Source organism: Nicotiana tomentosiformis, chromosome 11, assembly GCF_000390325.3.
Source record: "Nicotiana tomentosiformis chromosome 11, ASM39032v3, whole genome shotgun sequence".
NCBI lineage: Eukaryota > Viridiplantae > Streptophyta > Magnoliopsida > Solanales > Solanaceae > Nicotiana > Nicotiana tomentosiformis.
The window spans coordinates 77,501,565-77,527,995 of NC_090822.1; positions in this window are offsets into that span (position 1 = coordinate 77,501,565).

The window sequence follows — 26,431 nt, forward strand, 5'->3', positions numbered from 1 at the left end:
CACAAATGACTCTTCTTGAGGTTACTACTTACATTTTGTCCCTATTTTGATCATGTTCAGGTTTTGTCCCTTGAACTACATAACAAGATGACTTCCCGTTTGGTCAAAGATTTTGTTACTTTTTTTCAAAAAACAAATTGAAAACATTGTTTGTTCATGAAATATGATCAGTTTTTGAAAAAAATATTGAAATTTTTCTCAAGTTCCCAAATACTGGTTTCGGACAGAGAATTTTTTTCTTCCACTCACAAAACTTCTTAACTTTTTCTTCAAATAAAATGCATATCCAAACACAACTTCAATTTTCAAAGTATTATTTTTCAATACAACTTCAAAAACTCCTTTTTTAAGTTTCAACCAAATCTATATCCAAACGCTAGCTTGGAAAGTTGAGATACTATTTTCAAAATATTCTAGTGCTTGTGAAGCAGGAGGTCATGCAGTTCCAACTTCCAAGCATGTAAATTCAAACACTCTTCAAGGGAACGCTACCAATTTATTGTATTGTTTTTAGTTCGAGTACATATAAGTAGGATGTATCTAGCAATAACTATGTATATTAAATAGGATAATAACATTATTTTGCAATGTGCTTCAACTTTCAAGACTTTATTATCATTACATTCTGAATATCTAGTGTTTCTAATTGCATCTTATCTTATTGGTAAAGGCTAAGATGAAATTGGTTTTTCTAAATTATAAAAAAAAAAAGATGATGAATTTATTTAGCTACCTTCTCAACCTTGAAGTAGTGCTCTGTAGCTTCTAAACATCAATACTGTAAAACTGTAGTTACATGAGATGCATAGATTCTGTTTTCTTCAATATTGAGCAATCTGATATCTCATAAAGCAAATGAGAACTGTGATCATAATCATGCCACATCAACCTTTAGAGAAGAGGTTTTAATTGAATTCTCTTCCCTAGAAATTACACTGTACAGAACAAATAAAAAACAAATATTTTATATTTATATATGCATTTATAAAAATTGTAGAATTCTCTTGACTTAGGTTCAAAGTTTGGGTGTTTCATTTTTACATTTTTATGAATCCCTTGTTCAAATTTCTAGCTTTTATAATAATCAAGCATAGATTAAAAATATTTAAAAGTGGACGGAAGGACTCAAAGAAGTTGCTAATATTTGGAGATGACTTTTACAGGTTCAAAATGAAAGGTTATTCCATGATTTCCCCTCTTTTTATCTTGAGTTTCATGTGGATTGTCTTTTAACTCTTTTACAATGACTATGTATGTTGAGTCCAAATGCACACGTAAGTATACGCGGTCGACCGGTAATAAAGTGATAAGAAAGTATTGTTCCCACGAGAATTTATGATAAACTATTTTGCAATCTAAGCTATTTATAAATTTAATGCTCAAGTGAGTCTTAAGAAGATGATTGTGATTTTTGTAACTAAATTACTACTAACTAATAAACAAGCAAGAAAATAAGATCACAAGTAGAGCAAACAAACACTCAGGAAGAATTCAATGAGATGTGGATATTCTAGGTTATGGAATTGATGTCTCTCCTATTGCGCTTTTCGAGTTGATGTAATCACTTGACTTATCTAAGTTGATGTAGAGTTTATTATGCTCGCGAAGTTCTTTCGATGCTTCGCTCGCCTATTCAAGCCAACCTAAGACTATATGTCTATAGAATCAAACTTGACAAGAACGTATATATATTTCCTACAAAAATAACCAAGTAATGCAACTATAATATGTCTATCCTAATCACGAATCTATTCTCCGATGCACGGATTCAAGAACTTATTCTATTCAACCTTATATGTAATCTATAGTTCCCACTTTCGAGTTCAATTATAAATTCGTAGATAGTACTCTATTGTTAGCTACGCAATAGAATAACTAAGTGCAATACTGAATAAGCAAATTACTATGATAAATTCAAGCAAAACAATCAACCGTCAATTTACAATAGTAAAAAACGACCCATAACCCCAGAATAATGAGGTTCTTAGCCACTCATGTTCATGAAAATTATCAAAATATTGTTTTCAAACATAAAAGTTATGAATACTAGAAGAAGAATGGAAGAATTGATGAATTTCGTGCTCCCGAGTATTTCGTACTTATGTTTCTCTCTCACAGTGGCATATCTCCCTCCAAAATAGGTTTAGACTTGCTTTATACGAGTAGGGGCGTCTTGGTCGATATAACCAAGTCCTAGACAAAATAGGACAAGTTCTCGTCACCCAGCGCCCAGGGTAGCATGGGGCACTAGTCCTAGCACTGGGAATTTTGCACTTCTGGAAATTGCGCCACAAGTAATGCCCCACGCTACCTGTGGCGCTACTTTGTGGCTTTTTCTCATTTCTTCCTCTTTTCGCTTCAATTCACGTACATTCGTTCTAAATTGCCTCAAGATGATTCCTACATATAAAAATATCACTTATTAGCACAAATCATTATATTACACATCCGAAATCTACGAAACATGAGTAAAATGTGAGACAATATGCACTTAAATATATATACTTTAAGCCGAATATCAACACCCCACACTTAAACTCTTGTTCGCCCTTGAGCAATGGAACTATAAACTACACCCCAACATTGTACATCTCAACTAGGGAGGAGCAATTTAATTTTTCAATCATACACTCTACCTTTAACTATAATCGATACCGGTAATCAAACATGAACATATGAAATTCACATTCTTGCCGTTTTAAACATGCCCAAGTATACACAATGCAATTCAACCAATTCAAACAACCTATCCACAACCACCCTACCTCAAGAGCCGACTCGTTACCACTAAGCACCCTCAACTCGCACACTCACCCAACAAGAGAAGTTTACAACATTATCAATCCGTCATGAGATCATGTGCCCTCACTAACAAACAAGAGAGTAAATATAGAAATAGTCCACATATTCAAATATGATTTTGAACATAAATTAAGGACATCACATAATTGAACAAAAGTCGCTCATTCTTACAAGAATTGTATGTGCATACTATGGTCGTACCATAAGCTTTTCCGTAGTGTACATCTCTGCTAATCTAAGCTCGCCAAGTCTAGGTAGGACTGTATGGATTGTAATGTAAGCTAAGGGACGAGTATGATAAATTTAGGAATAGTGACTAACCCTCCTAAGTACTTTAATACATTACACTCAAGAATCAAACATGTATTCTTCTGAATCAATTCACTCGCCACCAAACATACAAAACATAGCCCGTTCTTCAATTAAGTACTTCTACATCCCCACTAGCAAGAATTAGTAAGATTAGGAGATGTTTTTTTTTTCTTTTTGACTATCAATATTATTTGTCTATTTTTTTTTCTTGAATTTATTTTTTCTACACACACTCCATACATATAGGTTTATCGGCTAGTGGTATTTTTCACAACTTTAGTGCACCTTATGGGCCCTTCCATAGTTCCACTCGAAAGTTACTTCCCAAATCTCTCACCTTACTTCTTTTAGCGCCTAAGTTCCTTCGGAGATAAAGGTTCAACAAGCTCAAATTAAGAGCAAAATAGGGATACGACTTGTAGTATGGGTACCAAAGAAAAGGTCTATAGGCTCAAAGGAGCTAGCAACGATAAACTTTTATTTTGTAAGTGACAAGCATATCTATGATCAAGCAAGAAACGCCTACGTCATCTCCTAGACTAGCACAACTTAATGATTTCGCTTCGATTAACACATAGGGTAAGTTCTAGACTATACAGGATACCACAAAATAACACAAATCCTCACACACATATTGCACATGACTTAATCAAGACGGTTATGTTCAACTCTCAAGTCAAGCAAGCACATATAGTTGAGAAATTTTAAGCAATAGTGCACTAAGTGACATACAAGTCAAACAACTGAGAAAAAAGTGTCACAGAGTAGGTTATTTATTTTACTTTAGGCATCACAATCCAAATCAAATATACAGGAAGATAGAGTGCATGCCATAGCCTAATGTGCCCGCACCAAACATGTCAACAGGTATCTCATATCAACTCAGTTTTTTCCCTATCCTACTCCTAAAAAGAAATACCTGATTCAAGCTACACCCTTGGAAAAGAACCGGCACCCATAGAAAAACCAAGGGATACTACCTAAATATCCAAAACAACAAAAGAAAATCTTTTTAGTATTTTTAATCGGAGTTTAATCCCTCAAGAAAACCGTCCAAAAGATCCATCGTCGGGAAAAGTCCTAGGTTTTTTTGATTTGTTTTTCTATATTCATTTTTAAAGTCTACTACTCTAAACTAGACTACTTCAAACTATGGGTTCTAAAATAAAACTAATAAAATAAAAAAATAGTTTTATACAATTACAAGTTAGAAAGTAGTTCTCCCACCCCACACTTATGATATGCATAATCCTCAATGCATGATCAAATAGAAAAATATTAAAACAAGGGTCGGTACGACCCCACACTTAAGCTCAACATGCTCCTCAACTTCAACTTCGGGTACCCAGACTTCCCCTAATCCGTAAAATAAAAACAAACAAAACACAACATAAAAAAAAAATACATATTGTGTTGCCTCCCAACAAGCGCCTTATTTATAGTCGTGGCACGACTTTGCTACTCTGCACAGGCTGGGAGATTTCGCTTCCTTTTCTTTCCATGGAGTTTTGCCTTCTTGCGCGCTCTAGGAGGCTTTTCTCTTTCCTCTCTAACCATTTTCTCTTTTACCTTTACACATTCAGCTCGCAACACCATTTCTTCTAACTCGATTTTCTTTTCCATGCCAGTAGGCTCCACATAAGAACCTTGCTCTATCAACTTTGATTCTACCACAAAGATCATGCACAAATCCTCATAATGCTTAGGAAGGTTAAGTGCCTTGTACACATTAAATGTGATTTCTTCATCATGCACTCTCATCTTTAGCTTTCCCTCCCTCACATCAATAAGTTCCCCTCTAGTGGCCAAGAATGGTCGTCCCAAAATAATTGGAACCTCTTCATCAACCATATAGTCAAGAATAATAAAATATACAGGAAAGATGAACTTCCCTACTCGCACCAGCACATCCTCAATAATTTCTTCAGGCACTGCTAATGACCGATATGCTAGCTGTAGAGTTATAGTAGTAGGCTTGGGGGCACCAAGATTCAGCTTCTTGAACACTGATAGTGGCATCAAATTAATGCTTGCTCCCAAATCGCACAAGGCTCTACCAACCTCGTGTTTTCCAATCGCCAAGGGGATTGTAAAACAACTGGGATCCTTCAACTTAGGCGGGAGCTTACTCTATACCCTAGCACTGCACTTCTCAGTAAGTGCCACTGTCTCAAACTCTGTCAACCTCCTTTTTTTAGCCATAATATCTTTGATGTACTTAGCATATTTTGGGATTTCATGTAGCACATCTCCCAATGGGAGATTCAATTGAATTTAGCTCAGCATATCAAGAAATTTGCTGAACATCCTGTCATCACTTTTCTTCTTTAATCTTTGTGGGAAGGGAGGTGGTGGCCTTTCAATTAGAGTCTTTTCACTTTCTTCAATTTCTTTCTCAGTTTCCACCACAGTTTGAGGAACTAGTTCGCCCTTATGAGTGACTTTTACTTTCTTTCTTTTTGGTATTTCTTCTAGTTTTCTACCATTCCTCAAGGTTAGAACATTCACCTGAGGATTATTATCTGTATTACTTGGAAGGGCCCCTATTGGTCGGGTATTTTGTTGTGTAGCCAACTGTGCAATCTGCCTCTCTATATTTTGAAATCCAGTTCTCAATTACTGATTATCTGTTCGAATTTGTTGGTTGTCAATCAATAGCTTCTTCAACATATCATTAGTGCTTTCTTCTACCTGCTGTGGTGGTCTTTCGGGCTGATTGTAGTTTTTTTGGGGTCTGTATTGATTTTGACTAGCCTGATTTCCACCCTATGAGAGATGCGAGTGGTTTCTCCAGTTGGGATTATAAGTATTCACATATTGTACATTTTGGTTCATTGGACCTCTACTCTGCTAGCCCACATAATAAATAGATTCTAGATTTACCTGAGATTGGTCACTCGTGTGACCTTCTCCACAAATTTCATAACATATGGCCATCCTCTGACCCTGCAGCATTTGATGCCCTTGACCCATTGCCATCTTAGCCACTTGGTTGGTAAGTTTAGAAAATTATGCTCGCATGGCTGACATCTCATCCAGTTCAATTATACCTGTTGCTTTCTGTTTTATCATCCTTCTTGAGTCACCCTCACCTTGCCAGTTATGATCATTTGCAATGAAATTGTTGAGCAGAGTCTGAATCTCACTGTATGGCTTTTGCATGAAACTTCCTCCACAAGATGAGTCTAGATATAATTTGGAGGTCTCGTCTAGTCCATCCACAAAAGTATGTCCCAACACCTCATCAGATTGACAACGATGTGAGAAGTCTCTGAGTAATTTCTTATATCTTTCCTAAGCTTGACGAAGAGTCTCACCATCTCGTTGTTGAAACCCAAGAATCTGGCTCCTCAGTGCCTTTGTCTTCTTGGTGGAAAAAAACATGATTAGGAATTTTCGTGCCAAATCATCCCAAGTGTGGATCGAGTTTGCAGCCTCCTTGCTTAACCATTCCTTTGCTTCCCCCATTAGAGAAAAGAGAAATAAAGTAAGTCTGACATAGTTCTTAGAGACGTTCGGATAGTTGTATGTATCCGTAATCTCCAAGAAATTCTGTATATGCCTTTGGGGATCTTCATTTGACAATCCCTCAAATAGCCTTGTGGATTGAATCAGTTGCACCATGTACTGCTTCAGCTCAAAGTACCCAGTTATATTAGGCTTTACGATAGCCTGAGTCATGTTCACGAGACTAGGCCTTGCTGCCTTAATCACCGGTCTTTCTTTATTTTCTACCATCTCGATTGGCTGTGGTTGGACTAAAATACCCAACTCTGTAATTCTTGCTCTTTCTTCTGCCTCCCTTCTTTACATGTGGAAAAGTCTTTCGGGTTCAAGATCAGGAGGAGGAAGGTTGTTCAAACTGTTGGTTCTTCTTAGCATTCAAGGTGAACACCTGTAGAGTCAGAAACAGTCAAACAGATTAACCCTTGAACAAAAATAAATAAGATCTTGTTTCACACAAATAACTAATTTCTAAATACCCGGCAACGGTGCCAAAAACTTATTGGGTCCAAACGCACATGCAAGTATATACGGTCGACAGGTAATAATGTGATAAGAAAGTATCGTTCCCACGAGGATTTATGATCGACTATTTTTCAATCTAAGTTATTTATAAATTTAATGCTCAAGTGAGTGTTAAGAAGATAATTGTGATTTTTGTAACTAAATTACTACGAACTAATAAACAAGCAAGAAAATAAGATCGCAAGTAGAGAAAACAAATACTTGAAAGAATTCAATGTGATGGAGATATTCCAGAGTTATGGGATTAATGTCTCTCCTATTGCGCTTTTCGGGTAGATATAATGACTTGACTTATCTAATTTGTTGATTAGCAGGGTTTATTATGCTCGCGAAGTTCTTTCGATGCTTCGCTCTCCTATTCAAGCCAACCTAAGACTATATGTCTATAGAATCAAATTTGATAAGAATGCACGTATATTTCCTACAAAAATAACCAAGTAATGCAACTAGAATATGTCTATCCCAATCACGAATCTATTCTCCAATGCCCAGATTCAAGAACTTACTCTATTCAACCTTATATGTAATCTATAGTTCCCATTTTCGAGTTCAACTATAAATTCGTAGATAGTACTCTATTGTTAGCTACGCAATAGAATAATTAAGTGCAAGATTGAATAAATAAATTGCTATGATAAAAGTCAAGCAAAACAATTAATCGTCAATTTACGATAGTCAAGAACGACCCATAACCCCATAATAATGATGTTCTTAGCCACTATGTTCATAAAAATCATCAAAATATTATTTTCAAACATAAAAGCTATGAATACTAGAAGAAGAATGGAAGAATTGATGAATTTCGTGCTCCTGAGTGTTTCGTACTTGTGTTTCTCTCTCAAAGTGGTGTCTCTCCCTCCAAAATAGGTTTAGACTTGCTTTTATATGAGTTGGGGGCGTCTTGGGTCAAAATAACCAAGTTCCGGACGAAATAGGACAAGTTCTCGTCACCCAGTGCCTAGGGTAGCGCGGGGCGCTGGGAATTTTGAACTTCTGGAAACTGTGCCACAGGTAGCGCCCCACGCTACCTGTGGCGCTACTTTGTGGTTTTTTCTCGTTTCTTTCCCTTTTCGCTTCAATTCATGCACTTTTGTCCCAAATTGCCCCGGGATGATTCCTATACATAAAAGTACCACTAATTAGCATAAATCATTACATTACACATCCGAAATTTATGAACCATGAATAAAATGTGAGTCAATATGCACATAAATATACATACTTTAAGCCGAATATCAATGTACTTCAACTTTTTAACTTTTTTGGCTTTAAGCTTTTTTCAGGACGAAAAGTGTCATTTTCAGTTCTTTTTATACTTTTTAATCGACTGAGCTATAGATTAAAAGTATGATATATCTGTACTTATGAAGCAGAGAGTTAGACTAAACTGAGAATTATACCTTTGCACTTGGCTATTTAAGTGTAAATCATGTCGCTAACAATAATATCATTTCAGAAACGATAAAATCAACCCGGTGAATATATTCAGCTAAAATATAATCACCACCTTGTTGAAACAAGGACTTGGCCTAACTCTTCAACTTTTGGTTGGTGGCTGAAATCTAAAAGTCATTATTCATTACAGGATGGTCATGACTCATGATTGAAAGCTATTGCTTTTTCATAGGGGATAATTAAAGATTGTAGAGACAGCTCTTATAAAGATGTGGTTATTCTGTAATTGTTGTTAAATTAAAATCTGATCAGATTAATCTTAACCATTGATCGAAATGAAAAAGTTGTGATGCACCAATCAGTTGGAGACATGGAATTACAGGCAAGATTGTAACACAAAAGCCTAGCAATGGCTGGGATCATAAAAATGGACTAGTACTTCAAGTATCATCATTAAACCTAGATGTCATCTAAATTTTTGGCATGCCAGGACTAGGTAAAACAACCAAGAAATATATTCTAGTATCTCACATAAGAATATATCTTTTGGGACAGGAATGTTTTACTTAACCTAGGCATAAGATAATATCCAGGTGAGACGATGCTTTTAATATTTCAGCAGAGAACCGTTGTTTTTCTTTTTTAAAGCCTCGCGTGAACTACAAAACACTAATGAAGAGTTCATGTGAAAGGCGCAAAATTGACGATGAAGAAAAACCCTACTACTCTAAAGGGGAGAGAGAAATCATATTTATAGATAGTGCTAGGTTAAAGGGGTGGCAACTGGCACAATGTGGGCTTCCTTTTTGTGTTACATTCCAGCTAAATGTGGACTGGTGCTTCAGGTTTTCCTTCTAATATTTGGGTTGCAACTTGTGTGTTTCGGTGATACCGGGCTAACATAATAGTTCAAAGTTTTTTAGAAATATGATACTTTTTGCGGTAATTTTTGACCCCTTCTTACACCATAAGATATCAGTTGTTGAAACAATTCATTTATTATTTGATCAATTAATATATTGACAAGTTACTTCAACATTAATACCACTCAACTGTAGGTTTGACATAGACGATGGAATCTGGAAGCAAAGTAACATATTTTACTGACTTGAAAAACAAAACTAACGTGAAAAAAAAGAAGCAGAAGTACCTATAGCGCATGGTACCCATGCATTATATCGCCCTGTCCTAACTGCCATTAGCCTTCCCAGAGCGGTACGCCTTACACTATAGGTATCCATATTAAACCCTTATTCCCCGACAAAAAGTGCACAAGGTGCGTGCCCCCTCCTCCTTATAACGACTTGGCCGGTCATTTTATGTATTATAGCCATATTCCTCTGTTTATTACTTCTTCTATGTTCATTTGCGGTTATGTTACTTTTCGGGATAGTTGGATTTGGTTTTGGGATCGTTTCAGAGTGAATTGGGACACTTAGTCCCACGATTGGAAGCTTCAGTTGAAAGAGTTGACCAGAGTTTGACTGTTACGTAGACAATTACAGAATGGAATTTTGATGGTTCCGATAGCTTTGTATAATAATTTTGGACTTAGACGTATGTCCGAATGTTGATTTGGAGGTCCGTGGGTTGATTTGATGCTTTTTGGTGAAAGTTGGAAAGTTCAAAGTTTGGAAGGTTGAGAGGTTTGACCGAGAGTTGACTTTATTGATATCGAATTTGGATTTTGGTTCCGGGAGTTAAAATAGGTCCGTTGTGTTATTTGGGACTTGCATGCAAAATTTGAGGTCATTCGGAGTTGATTTGATATGGTTCGACATGAGTTTAAAAAGTTGGAAGTTCATTAGTTTCATTAGGCTTGAATTAATATGTGATTCGTAATTTTGGTATTATTTGATGTGATTTGAGGCTTCGAGTAAATTCATATTTTATTTTAGGACTAATTGGTATATTTGGATTGGGTCTCGAGGGGGGGGGGGATCAGGTGTGCTTCGGATGAGTTTCAAACCATTTTCTTCATGTCTGGACAACTGATCTAATGTCGGGTGTGTGCTTCTCGACATAGTGGTCGCGTTCACGGAAGCTTCTTGGTTGGAAGACAAAATGCTCTTCGTGTTCGCGAGTTTGGGAACACGTTCGCAATGCTTTGGAGGACAGTGGCCTTCGCAAACGCGAGATGGAGGACCCGTTCGCGTAGAAGGGAGGCCGACTGGGGGAACTAGGCCTTAAGCCTTCGCATTCGCGTGGGAGCTTTCACATTCGCATAGGCATGGGGTCTTTAGTCATCGCGTTTGCGAAGGAGGTTTTGGCACTTGACGAAGTTTGTGCATCGCGAACGCTATGCTTTTTCCGCGTTCGCGAAAGTTAATGCCTCGGTAGACTATATAGTACTCTATTTCTAGGGTTTGAGTTATTATATCATATTTTGAGTTGTGAAAATGGGATTTGGGCGATTTTGGAGAGAATATTTACGTATTGGATCAGGGTAAATATAATTGACTCGGATTTGTCCATTGTTCAAGATTCTATCTTTGTTTTTATCATTTAATTGGTGATTTGAATTGGAGAAATTGGGAATTTTTGTGAAAACTTTTCCAAAACATAAATTGAAGATTTGAAGGCCGATTTGAGGTCGGAATTGGATGATTTTGATATGGTTGGACTCGTAACTGAATGGTGTTCAAAATTTGTGTGTTTTGCCAGGTTCCAGGGTGCGGGCCCGGGGTTGACTTTTTGATTTTACATTATTATTTGAAGTTGTTTCCTATGGCACTATTTGATGATATTAAGTTGTTTGTGACTAGATTCAAGTCATTCAAAGGTCGATACGTGTGGTAAAGGCTTTTTGGAATATTGATTTGCATGTTTTGAGGTAAGTAACATATCTAAATATGGATTTGAGGGTATTTAACCCCTGGGACCATGTTGTATGAATCGTATTAGGGTGACGCACATGCTAGGTGACAGGCGTGTGGGAGTGCACCAGAGTAATCATGATCCGAGTTAACTTTTAGACTATTACCGGATTTGTTTGCTATCATACCTTATTATATCTGTATGTTTCCTACTTGTTGATTATCTATATTATGATTCATGTTAGAAATCATGTTTAGACTATGTAATTATTTGGATGAGACCTAATGAGGCTATTTCTGTTGTTTTGAGATGTCTGTCTTAACTGTAATTATACACCCAGTCATGGTTCTTCATTTGCATATTATACCTCTATCTCTGTACATTATTCGTTGTTACATCACGTGTTGTGGTTGTTTTTCCATATGTGATACTGCTTGGGCTGAGTGATATGAGATTGTGAGCCTTGAGACTTGAGAGGTTGATAACTGAGGTTGGCTGTAAATCCATGTTGAGACTCTTATTTTGGATGGGGCTTCACGCCGCAACAGGCGATATTGGATTTATTATTATTTGGATTGGCATCCATGTCACAACAGGTCTTATTGACTTCTTATTAGCTCTTGGACAGGATCCGCCCCTCCAAAGTCTGACATACCAGCAGTGAGTGCATGCATAGTGATATATATACACGTACTTTAGTGAGGGGCATTGATGCAAGGCACCCATATAGTGCTGAGTGATGGTGTGTGTATGTGACGAAGGGGTCATTTGAGGCAGGCACCTTAAGTTAGCTGAGAGTGAGAGTACTTGAGATTATAACCATGGAATCATTAACTTGACATGCATATTTGACATGTAGGCATAGAGAAGTATTTTCCTCATACTAGCGGTTAAATGAAATGTTCTAATCCTTGTTGGACTTTAACTGTTATATTTGGAAGCATGCCTAAATTCCTGTATTGTGAACGAGCTGAGCATGATAGTTTTTTTGAGTTATTTAGTGTTACGATCATCATTATATCCTATGTTGTTATTGATATTGGTCTCTGACTATTCTTCTGAGCTCGTCACTACTTTCAGCACAAGGTTAGGTTTGTTACTTATTGAATACATTGGATCAATTGTACTCATATTACACTCTGCACTTTATGTGCAGATCCAATTACTTCCAGACGTGGTGTTTTCTAAAGCCGTGTTAGTTCTAGTACTTGGGAGACTACGAGGCAGATGCTATATTGTCTGCAGGCCTTGAAGTTCTCTTTCATTTATTGCTGTTATATTATCCACACAGTTGTATTGAGGATTTGGTTTTGTATTTTTACATTCAGTAGTGCTCATGTACTCATTAACATCAGATCGTTGGGTTAGTTATTGCAGTATATGTGGAGCCACCAGTTGCTCCAGTGGAGGCGTAAGTACCAGATACTGTTGAGCTGGTAGGACCAGCCCAGAAACTGGTGGTGCCTATTATGATGCATCGTATTTGGAGGTTTTGGGTCAGATTTTGAGTGTGTATACGGGCTTGGCTTAGACGGTTTTGATGCCAGTTGCACCAACTATCTCACAGGATGTGAGAGGAGCTCAGACTCTTGCCGCCCGTACTCTAGAGCAGCTAGCTTAGGGCCATCAGACACTGGGGTTATTACCTATACAACCAGTTATTGCTGCTCCGGCCGAGGCCGATCTATCTATGTCTCATGCGGAGCAGAGGAGGTTAGAAAAGTTTAGGAAGCTTGATCCACTCGAGTTCAGTGGAGCATAGTCAGAGAATGCTTTGGATATTTTGGACCGTTGTCATCGGATTCTTTGCACTACAGGTATTGTGGATAACGGTGGAGTTGCTTTCACTACCTTTCAGCTGACAGGGGTAGCCTACAAATTGTGGAGAGATTTTGAGTTAGCCAGGCCAGATGGAGCAGCGCCACTTACGTGGCATAAGTTCTCAGTTCTCTTCTTAGAGAAATTTGTCCCACAAACGCGCAGAAAGAAGTTGGCATAGGCAGTTTGAGCAGCTATGCCAGGATGGTATAACCATGACCCAATACGAGATAAGATTTGCAGATTTGGCATGCCATGCCATATGGTTGGTTCCCACTAAGAGGGAGAGGATCAGAAGGTTCATTGATAACCTCAACTATGGTCTACGTTATAGTTTGGCTCGAGAGGCCGAGACAGATGTCGGGTTTAACCAAGTGGTTGAGATTGCTAGGCGCTTGGAGCAGGTTCGCAGGCTTGAGCATGAGGATTCCCTATGGTTCAGGTTGTTTGAGTGGTACCTCTTATGGAGGTCAGTCACATCACAACAGAGGTCATCCTTATAGGCCCGCTCAAATTACTCGTCAGGTTCCTTGTGGTCCATTAGCTAGCCATGGTTCATACAAAACCCATCCAGTTTAGTCATCTTTCAGTGCACTCCCAACTCAGATTTCATACCGTGCCCCTTTAGTTCAGGGTTCGTCAGTTATGGATTCTTCTAATAGTTATACTAGTTCTCGAGGCCCGATTCAAACCTCGTAGTCATCCATAGGACGAGGTTTCTACAAGTGTGTGGAGTTAGGTAATGTGAGGAGGTTTTGACCCTGTTTTACTGGAGGTCCTATATAGTAGAGAGGTCAGGCTATGACTTCTGCACCAGCTACAACACCACCCACTCAACCAACTTGGGGTAGAGGTCGTTCAGGTCGAGGTCGCCCTAGAGGGAGAGGTCCGACAAGTGGTGGTCAGGCTCGATGTTATGATTTTCCTGCCTAGCTAGAGGCAGTTGCTTCAGACGCAGTTATCACAAGTATTGTTTCAGTGGCCATCGGGATGCTTCAATATTATTTGACCCTGGTTCCACTTATTTACATGTATCAGCGTACTTTGATCGTTATTTGGACATGCCAAGTGATTCTTTAGTTATGCATGTTCATGTATTTACGTTTAGTCTTATGTGGTGACTATGAGAGTTATGAGATGAGTGTTGATATTTTACGGCTTAGCATAGTTTATTTTGACATGATTCTAGGCATAGATTGGTTGTCACCATATCATGCTATCCTTGATTGCCACACTAAGACTGTGACATTGGTGATACGGGGGTGTCGAGATTAGAGTGGAGAGGCTCCCTGGATTATGTTCATAGTAGAGTTATTTCACATTTGAAGGCTCAACGGATTGTTGAGAATGGATGTTTAGGATATTTGGCCTTCGTGAAGGATGTTAATGATGATGCTCATACCATTGCGTTAGTTCCGGTAGTGAGAGACTTCCCAGATGTGTTTCCAGCAGAGCTGCCAGGTATGCCACCTAACAGGGACATCGATTTTGGTATTGACTTGGTGCCCGTAACTCAGCCCATCTCTATTTCACTGCAACTTGATAAGGAGATCCTTGATAAGGGCTTAATCAGGCCTAGTATGTCACCTTGGGGTGTACCAGTTGTATTTTTGAAGAAGAATGATGGTACTACGAGGATGTGTATTGACTAAAGGCAGCTACACAAAGTGACAATCAAGAACAAGTACCCTCTATCATGCAGTGATGACTTATTTGATTAGCTTTAGGGTGATAAAGTGTTTTCAAAGATTAATTTGAGGTCTGTGTATCATCAGCTGAATCCAGGATTCAGATATTCCGAAGACGGTATGCAGGACTCGCTATGGTCACTACAAATTTTTGGTGATGTCTTTTGGGTTGACCAATACCCCAGCATCCTTTATACACCTGATGAATAATGTATTTCAGTCATATCTTGATTCTTTTGTCATAATATTCATTGATGACATATTGGTGTACTTACGCAGCCAAGAGGATCATGAGCAGCATCGGACCTTGAGAGAGAAGAAGCTATATGCTAAATTCTCCAAGTGTGAATTTTGGCTTGACTTGATGGTGTTTTGGGGCACGTGGTGTCCAGTGAGGGGATCAAGGTAGATCCGAAGATAATTGAGGCAATTCAGAGTTGGCCTAGACCTTCTTCTGCTATTGAGATTCGGAGTTTCTTTATTTTGGTCGAATATTACCATTGTTTAGTGGAGGGTTTCTCATTCATTACCGCACCTTTGACAAGATTTCCCTAGAAAGGTGCTCCTTTCAGATAGTCCGATGAGTGTGAGGTGAGCTTTTAGAATCTCAAAACTACATTGGCCACATCACCATTGTTGGTGTTGCATATAGGTTTGGGATCTTATACCATGTATTGTGATGCATCGTGTATTGAGCTTGGCGTAGTGTTGATGCATAACGATAAGGTGATTGCCTATGCGTCTCGGTAGTTGAAGGTTTATCAGAAGCTTTACCTTGTACATGACTTAGAGTTGGCAGCCATTATTCACGAACTGAATATTTAGAGGCACTATATATACATCATTCCATGTGAGGTCTATACCAACTACCAGAGTCTCTAGCATCTGTTCAAATAGAAGGACCTTCATTTGAGGCAGCGGAGATGGTTAGAGTTGATGAAAGACTATCATATCACCATATTAAATCATACGTAAAAGGCCAATGTGGTGGACGATGCATTGAGTAGGAAGGCTGAGAGCATGGACAGTTTGGCATATTTACTGGTAGCAGAGAGGCCACTAGCCATGGATATACAGGCTTTGGCTTTGTGAGATTGGATGTTTTGGAGCCTTTCTAAGTTCTTGCTTGTGTTGTTGCAAAATCATTGTTGTTGGAGCGTATCAAGGCTCGCCAGTTCGATGATCCTCACTTGTTGGTATTGAAGGACACAGTGCAGTGGGGTGGTGCTAAGGCCAATGTGATGATGGGGTTATGCGGCTTCAAGGCCGAATTTTTGTTCTAAATGTTGATGAGTTGAGAGATTTGATCCTTGAGGAGTCTCACAACTCATGCTATTCCATTTACCCAAGTGTCACGAAAATGTACCGTGACTTGAAACAACACTATTGGTGGTGGAGAATGTAGAAAGATATTGTTGCTTATGTCTCTCAGTGTTAGAATTGTCAACAGGTGAAGTATAAGCATCAGAAATCGGGATGGTTGATTCAGAGATTGGAGCTACTGGAGTGGAAGTGGGAGCGCATCACCATGAATTTTGTGGTAGGCTTACTATGGACCTTGAAGAAATTTGACGTAGTATGGGTTATTGTGGACTGGTTGACAAAGTCCACACACTTCATCCAGTGATGACTTCCTATTCTTCAGAGCGGTTGGCTCAGATTTACACCTGGGAGATTATCCACCTGCATGGCATGCCCATTTCCATCATTTCTGACCCAGGCACACAGTTCACATCGCAGATTTGGAGAGCAGTGCAATGAGAGTTTGACAGATGGGTTGAGTTGAGTACATCATGTGAGCGACGAAGTTACTAAGGATTTCTCTCCAGTGTCTGCTAAGATGCTTCGGTCTTTTGTCGCAGACTGATAGGCAGTCCGAGCGCACTATACAGATCTTGGAGGATATGTTACGTGCATGTGTTATTGATTTGGGAGGGGGGGTTCATGGGATACATTTCTACTACTCGCAGAGTTTGCCTGCAATAATAGGTATCGATCGAGTATCCAAATGGCACCTTGTGAGGCCTTTTACGGGAGGTGACGTTGTTCTCCGGTTGGTTGGTTCGATCATGGGAAGGCTATATTGTTGGGCACTGATTTGGTTAGTGATGCTATGAAGAAGGTTAAGGAGATTCAGGTGTGATTTCCTACAACACAATGCATATAGAAGAGTTATGTGAACCGAAAGGTCCGAGATATAGCTTACACAGTGAGTGAGAAGGTTCTACTCAGAGTTTCGCCCATGAAGGGTGTGCTGAGATTCGAGAAGAAAGGGAAGTTGAGTCCTAGATAGATTGGCCCTTTTAAGGTGCTTAAGAGAGTTGGTGAGGTGGCCTACAGACTTGCCTTGCCACCTAGTCTATTGGGAGTTCACTAGTGTTTCATGTTTCGATGCTTCAGAAGTTCTATAGCGATCTTTGTCATGTTCTGGACTTCAGCACAGTGCAGTTAAATGGGGATTTGACTTATGATGTAGAGCCAGTGGCCATTTTGGATTGGTAGGTTCAAAAGTTGAGATCAAAGAATATAGCATCAGTGAACGTTCAATGGAGAAGTTAGGCGGTCGAGGAGGACAGTTGAGAGACCTAGTAGTAGATACAAACCAGATATCCTCATATTATTGAGACTCCAGGTATGATTTTAGACCCGTTCGAGGACGAACATTTGTTTAAGAGGGGGAGAATGTAACGACCCGACCGATCACTTTGTGTATTGTAGCCTCTTCCCCTATTTCTTGCTTCTTCTATGTTCATTTATGGTTATGCGACTTGTCGAGATGGTTGGATTTGGTTTCAGGGTGGTTTCAGAGTGAATTGGGACACTTAGGCCCAAGGTTGAAAGCTTAAGTTGACAGAGTTGACCGGAGTTTGACTTCTATGTAGACAACTTTGTAATGGAGTTTTGATGGTTATGATACCTTCATATGGTGATTTTGGACTTAGGCGTATGTCTAGATATTGATTTGGAGGTCTGTGGGTTGATTTGGTGCTTTGTGGCAAAAGTTGGAAAGTTGAATGTTTTGGAGGTTGAGAGGTTTGAGCGAGAGTTGAATTTATTGATATCAGGTTTGCATTTTTGTTTCGGAAGTTGGAATAGGTTTGTTGTGTCATTTGGGACTTGCATTAAAACTTTGAGGTCATTCAGAGTTGATTTGATATGGCTCGGCATGTGTTTTAGAAGTTGGAAATTTATTTGTTTTACTAAGCTTGAATTGATGTGCAATTCATAATTTTGGTGTCGTTTGATGTGATTTGAGGTTTCGAGTAAGTTCGTATTGTATTTTAGGACTTGGTGGTATATTTGGATGGGGTCTTGGGGGCTTCGGGTGTGTTTCAGATGAATTTCAGACCATTTTCTTCATGTCTGATCAACTGATCTGGTGTTTGGTGTGTGCTTCTTCGCGTTTACGACACAATGGTCATGTTCACAGAGGATTCTTTGTTGGCAGGTGAAGTTCTCTTTGCGTTTTCAAGTCCGGTAATGCATTCGCGATGCTTTGGAGGGAAGTGGCCTTCACGAACTTGAGATGGAGGATGCATTCCTTTAGAAGGGAAGTCGGCTGGGGGCACTAGGCCTTAAGTCTTCGCGTTCGCGTGGGAGCTTCCATCTTTGCGTACGCATGGTATCATTGGTCATCACATTCACGACTAGGTCGTCGTGTTCGTGAAGGTGGTTTTGGCAGCTGGCGAAGTTGGTGCTTTCTGAACGCGATGCTTCTTCCGTGTTCGCGAAGGGGTAATGCCTGGGCACACTATATAGTACTCTATTTCGAGAGTTTGAGTTATTATATCATATTTTGAGTTGTGGAGCTCGGAATTTGGCGATTTTGGAGGAGAGTTTCATATTTTGGATTGGGGTAAGTATTTGTTACTCAGATTTGTCCATTATTCATAGTTCCATTTTTGTTTTTATCTTTTACTTAGTGATTTAAATTGGAGAAATTGGGGTTTTTTTTGTGAAAACCTTTCTAAAACATAAATTGATGATTTGAATGCGATTTAAGGTTGGAATTAGATGATTTTGGTTGTTGGAATCGTAATTAAATGGGTGTTCAGAATTTATAAGTTTTGTCGGGTTTTGGGGTGCGGGTCCATGGTTGATTCTTTGATTTTAATAAAGATAGAAACTTTATTGTTTGAAGTTGTTTCCTACGACATTATTTAACGATATTATATTTTTTATGACTAGATTCAATTCGTTCGGAGGTTGATACACGTGGGAAAGCTTGAGGTAAGTAATATATCTAAACTTGGGTTTGAGGGTATTTAACTATGGGAGCCATGTTATATGAATCATATTGGAGTGTCACACATCCTAGGTGATGTGCGTGTGGGAGTGAACCGGAGTATCCATGTTTTCTTACTTGTTGATTATCCGTGCTGTGATTCATGTTAGAAATCATATTTAGGCTATGCAATTATTTGGTTGAGACCTAATGAGGTTATTTATGTTGTTTTGAGTTGTCTATCTTAACTGTAATTATACACCTAGTCATGGTTCTTTATTTGCATATTATACCCCAGTCTTTGTATACTATTCATTGTTACATCACATGTTGTGGTTGTTTTTCCATATGTGATACTGCTTGGACTGAGTGATATGAGATTGTGAGCCTTGATACTTGAAAGGTTGATAACTAAGATGGGCCGTAGAGCCACGCGGAGACTCTTATTTTGGATGGGGCTTCATATCGCAACATGCCATATTGGATTTATTATTATTTGGATCGGGATCCATGCCATAACAGGCCTTATTGACTTTTGATTAGCGCTTGGGCAGGATCCCTCCCTCCAGAGTCTGACATACCGGCAGTGAGCGCAGAAATAATGATATAGATACATGTGTTTTTTAGGGGCATCGATGCTAGGCATTTGTACAGTTCTGAGTGATGGGGTGTGTGTGACGAAGTGGGAATTTTAGGCAAGCACCTTGAATGAGCTGAGAGTGAGAGTACTTGAGATTATCACCATAGAATCATTAACTTGACATGTAGGCATAGAGATGTATTTTCATGATGCTAGCTGGTAATTGAGATGTTTTTTTCCGTGTTGGAATTTACTGTTGTATTTGAAAGCATGCCTAAATTCATGTATTGTGAACAAGCTGAGCATGGTCGTTTCTTTGAGTTATTTACTGTTATTGTTATCATTAAATCCTATGTTGTTAGTGATATTGGTCTCTGACTGTTCTTCTGAGCTCGTCACTTGGTTTTGTTTCTTATTGAGTACATGGGGTCGGTTGTACTCATACTACACTCTGCACTTCATATGCAGATCTACGTACTTTTGGACGTGGTGATTGCTAAAGTAGTGTTGGTACCAGTACTTGGGAGACTATGAGATATCTTCTATGTTGTCCGCAGACCTTGAAGTTCTCTTTCATTTATTTCCTTTATTACTGCTCTATTGTCCAAACAGTTGTATTGAGGATTTAGTTTTGTATTTTTATATTCAGTAGTGCTCATGTATTCGTTAACACTAGATCATTGGGATGGTTGTAGCAATATTATGTTGTTTTCATCGAATAGTTGAGATATTTCCGCTGCTGAGTTTAATTAAACTATGTTTTATCAAGTTTGTTCTTATATGTCACTGTTGGCTTGCCTAGCAAGTAGTGATAGGCGACGTCACAACTCCGGTGGGAGTTAGGTCGTGATCCCCTCCCTTGGTTAAATTGCTCCATTGATGGCTAGTGAAGGTCCCACCACGTGGAGTTTTCCAAGTTTTCTATCTAAATATACAAGACTAAAGCGTAGAAGAAGAATTTTGCTCGAATTTGGGGGAAAATGAGCATTTCGGCCAAATTAAACATTAAGGAAAGAACTTCAATGTGAGGTATTTTTTACCAAATGTTTTGCTTATAATAACCGGAGATATTATAGCTAATGTTTATAGCAAACCATGTATTCTTGTATTTTTTCCAAGTTTGACAAGTGTTTTAACCCAAAATTGCCTCTCTTTTTACCCGAATGGAAATGTTTTTGAACTTAAATTCTGTAATTCGGGAATTTCGTGTAAAAGTCTAAATTATTTGTCACAACCCTGAATCCCAACCTCGAGGCTGTGATGACGCCTAATATTTCACTTGCTAGACGAGCCAAGGTTAGCTAAATACTTAACCAGTTTTAACAATTTAAATCAGAACATCAATAATAAAAAGTTGCAATAGTTTGAAATAGGTGTGATAAATAGAACGTAACGTAGTCTAAGCACATCCCAGAAATATGGAATCACGAATACATGAGAAGACTAGAATTCTATAGATAAAGCCTCAACGAAATACAAATGTTCGAAAAGAAAATAGTAAAAGTAGGATCGAAGGGACTTGAGGGACTGCGAACACCAGCAGTTCTACCTCAAGTTTTCCCTAGCTGTCAAATTCGAGCCTACGCACCACTAGGACAACACCGGTATCTGCACAAGAAGTGCAAAAGTGTAGCATGAGTACAATCGACCCCATATACTTTATCAGTGCCGTGCCTAACCTCGGCGACATAGTGACGAGGCTATGGCAAGTCACTCATAAATAACCTGCACAAGAATAATAACAACATAAAACAAGAATAGAAGTAAAAACGCAAATTCATATGAACGGACCAAAGGTCAACTACCAGAAGGCCCCAGAAGAAAAATAAACTCAAATCTCATACTAAAATTCCGAGAATAATCTCTACAACCACAAACAACTTACAACACATTAAATCTATTGCGGCACGCAACCCGATCCACCATATCATCATCTGTTCATATTCCGTCCTTATTCCTTCATATCATTTCATATTCTTTCAATACCGTTGCGGCATGACCGATGCTAACAATTTCAAATTTATCAACATAAACGACTCAACAACAATATTTACGAAATATCAACATAAAAGAAGATGAAACGTACTGAACATTTAAGATCCACCAATATAACAGAGAATATCTAATACCTCAAAATTCCAAACCTTTTCAATTCATCAATACAAAAAGAGCTAAACGGCTCACATAAGCGAAATAACATAATAGAGTGCATCGAATGATATAAGGATAAAAAAAACAGGTAAAATATGTGACAATGAGAATGTACAATTAAGGCAAGTAGAAACAAGTAGAAAATGAGTTGAAATCGTGTGAGAAATGAACAAATTCAAGCAAGTAACAATTAACAAGTATAATATAGATGTCAAGTAAGAACATGCAACAATTGAAGCATATAACTAGAAATAACACGGAATATATAAAGACATTAAAATAAATAGCCAAATCCCGCATGCTAAATCCCATGGTGGAGCATATAGAGTCGTCACCTCTTATATACAATGTTTTTCCTCATAATTCACATAACAAATAGTTCAACAAGTCCAAACTCCCTCAAATCCAGGTTAGATACAACACTTACCTCATTTCGAAATCAAATACACTTAACTACGGTCTTTCCTTTATAATTACCCTCCAAACCGATCAAAACTAGCCAAATATAGTTTAAATAATTTAAAAATAAACTTTACATACAACTCGCGAGTGAAAACGATTCGATTTGATGAATTTGAAAAACATCAACAAAAGTCAAACCTTGGCCCACTTGGCCAAAACCAGGGATTCAGACCAAAACCCGATTACCCATTCACCCCAGGGATTTGAGGTGTAAATCTTAGTTTTGCAAAATTCCTAAATTCTACCAAAATCCCTAATTTCTTCCATTAGATTCATGGATTAAAGGTCAAACTCAATGGGTGATTATAGAAATACATCAAAACTAGTCAAAAATCGCTAACCAATAAAGTAGGGATGAAATTCCTCCTTAAAATCGCCATTAGGCCAAGCTCTAGCTTTCAAAATGGTCAAAATGACCAAATCCCGATTTTTAACACTTTAAATATCTTGGCGTTAGGTGTTCTTCGCATTCTCTAAGCACCAGACGCGTTCGCGATGCACCAGCCAATTGGCCTTCGCATTCACAAAGGCTTAACTCCTTACATGTCTTCGAGTTTGCGAACCAAGGTCAGCATTCGCAAAGAGGGACCACCTGATCTTCCCCCCAGATGCTACGAAGCTTCGTGTTTGTGTGAAGCCTGTGGAGTTTGCAAAGGATAAGCCCCACATTGCTTCACGTTCACAACCATCTTCTCGCGTTCACGAAGAACATTCAGCTCCCAACCTAAATTTTCCCTTCGCGCCCGCGAAGCACAATGCACCAGACACAAAACACAGCTGAAAACTAGCAATCCCCTAAGTCCAAAATGGTTCGAAGCCTATCCAGAACTCACTCGAGCCCCTCGGGCTCCAAACTAAATATGTACACAAGTCTAACAACATCATATGAACTCACTCGCACAATACAAATAGAAAAATAACATTTAGAAACACGGATCTAACATCAAAACACATGAAATTAAATAGAAAACTCAAGAACCTCTAGAATCACAACCAAGCGTCGAATCCTATCAAACCTACTCCAAACTGGACCAAATTTTGTAGACAAGTTTCAAATAGCAAAATGGAACTATACCAAGTTTCAAAACCAAAATCTGAACCCGATAACAATAAAGTCAACCTACAGTTAAACCTAGGAACTTTCCAAACATTCAAATTACTAACTTTTGGCAAAACAAATCAAATCAACATAGGAACCTCCGAATTCAATTCCGGACATGTGTCCAAGTCTAAAATTAAAATACAGATCTACCGGAATTGTAAAAATACCAATCGGGATTGTTTATACAAAATATTGAACGTAGTCAACTCTAGCCTCATTTTTAGTCAAAAGTTTTTATTTTCTTTAAAATTTCACATAAAAGCTTTTGAAAAGCGACACAGACTATGCACGCAAACCAAGAAGCATTAAATAAAGCTACGAGAGGTATCGAATCATGAAAATTAAGTCTAGAATTCAAAACGACCCAACGGGTCGTCACATTATAATTATATAAATTTTAGTTTTTAAAATATGTTTTTGTGCATTTTATTTTCTTTCTTTTTTATCAAATTTTTGTTTATTTTTGAATTTGTGTCCTTACCTTTTTTGTTGCCAATTTCACATTGCGTTATGAATGTTTTTCGTCAATTAATATTTAGTTTAATAATTTATTGTTGACGTTTAATTGTATAAAGTTTTTTTAGTATTGCTCATGTGGTCGAGACAAGTGGATGACCGATGTCCCACCGATGTTTCCAGACACTGCAGCACGCGACCAGGTGTGTCTTGCGACAGTTTGGATGTGCGCAGAGTGTACCTGCTCCTCCCATTTGGGAGCTCACGCGTCATAGGTGGGACGATCTGTGTAAGGTCGACCAAGCACTCTTGGCTTGGATCCAAGGGCGGAACTATTAAGGCCCAACGGGATGGTACGCCACCCGTAAGCTTCCGTCGATATATTAAATGTATGTATATACATACATGTGCAAAATCGGATAAATATTTCACTTGCCACCCTGAGTGACAAATGATGTCATGGTGCCAGTGGCAAGAGGCAGATAGTTCCTCCTTGTTGGCGGGGGATCGAGACTTCATACTAGCAACTTTTAAACTTTTTGGTGGTTTTTTCACGTTTTTACATATATCATGTTCTCTTTATTTATATTTCTTTAATTAATTTTGTTGACTTTATTGCTTGACTTTTGACTTGTTTGTCTCTTCTACTTAGTTAGGGAGTATCTGCTTATTTCACAGACATAAAATACTTTGACAAATCTTCTCTCCCATTAGAATTCCAAACAAAACCCCTCGACCATCGTGTCCCATCCCCTTATTTTTCCCTACATATCGTCGACAGAGTCCGGAACTAAAGTGTGATTCTTTTGGACTCAAAGAACCATAACATATGGAAAAACAACTGGGCACCATAATATGTATAGCGCGGTCAATAACCGCGCTTTATTTGAACATAAAATGGGCGGGAAGGTATAGCGTGCATATGTACCGCGCTATAGTATAGCGTGGTATATATGGGATCTATACCTATATAAATAAATGGCCCTTCTCCTACCCCACCAGACGCGAACCACCAGACCCCCCTCCTTTAAAAAATTCTAGCGGTCCCCCCATCATTTTTATCCAAAACAAACTCGGTTGGAGCCCACCGGTCCCACAAAAAGTGTAGATTCTTGGTCCCACATCGTATCTAAGGTGTTATCTTCTAGTGGGTTGCTCGTTTCGGCTCTAAATCTCCAAATCTTCAACTTTTCAAAAACCTAAAATCGAGGTATTCCGACTTAATTTTTGTTAAAACTCATGTATAAAAAATGCCTATTAGTTGTTTTATACTGTGTTCTATGTTATTTCGTGATTATTTTGCGATTTAATTAATTTATTATTTTTTATCTGGATTATATTATTAGTGTGCTTAAAACAGTTAGTAAAATAGATAAATTATTATTAGTTGTTAAAAAAATATTAATTAGTTAATTTTTACTGTGGTATATGTTTTTTCGTGATTGTTTTGTGATTAAATTAATTTATTATTTTTATCCAGTTTAGATTATTTATTTGCTAAAAGATTAGTAAGATAGATAAATTTTTATTTTAGGAATAATTAATCTTATTTAGATATTATTTTTGTACATATATGAATATGTGACTTTAATATTGTTTAGTTCCCCGTAGTGGCATGTTGTGCTCGTAATTTTAATGTAGTGCTCGTATTTGTAATGTAGTGCCCTTTTAGCTTAGTAAAATGTAGTGGCCTTTAGCGTTGTATCTTTGTAGTTCAAACACAAGCTCTCTCGAATTCTAGTTAACAAACATACGAAAATAACATTAGACAACAACAATATTTGTCAAACTAAGTATTGTTAGATGAATATTTATTAATTAAATTTTGTATAGTTATGAAAATTAATTATTTAATTTTATTATAGTAAAAAATAGGTGAGTAACAAACAAACATATAAAATAATAAACTAACATATAAAATAAGAAACAAACATATAAAATAATAAACTAACATATGAAATAAGAAATAAACATATAAAATAAGAAACTAACATATTAAATAATAAATAAACATATAAAATAGTAAACTAACATATAAAATAATAATGTAACATATAAAATAATAAACTAACATATAAAATGATAAACCAACATATAAAATATAAAATTATAATATAGAAAATGTATCAACATAATTATCAATATAGTAAAAATATAGAATAAATTTTAATATTAAACATATTCCAATATATTTAAAGATGTTAAGCAATTAAAAAGAAAATCACTTTAATTAATATTGTTCAATTTACATTAGTTGTCATAGATGTTCTGCATGTGCATCCCGGACCTGCATCGCTAGAGCTACTGTTGCTACAGGCCGAGCATATGTCTTCATACATATGGAAGGGGCAGTGTTTGTCCCAGACATTCTGTGCTAGACGGATAGAAAATATGTGGGAGTTGATTAGGGCCCACTGTCACGACTAAAAATTCACTATAGATCGTGACAGCGCCTTACTCGCCGTCAGGCAAGCCAATGATAATTTGCTAATTTAATTACTCATTTCTATTACTTTTGAAATCATAGTTTCCACTAATTAAATAGTTTGAAATAGAATTTATAAAGTGACACAACGATAATTACGTGAATTACC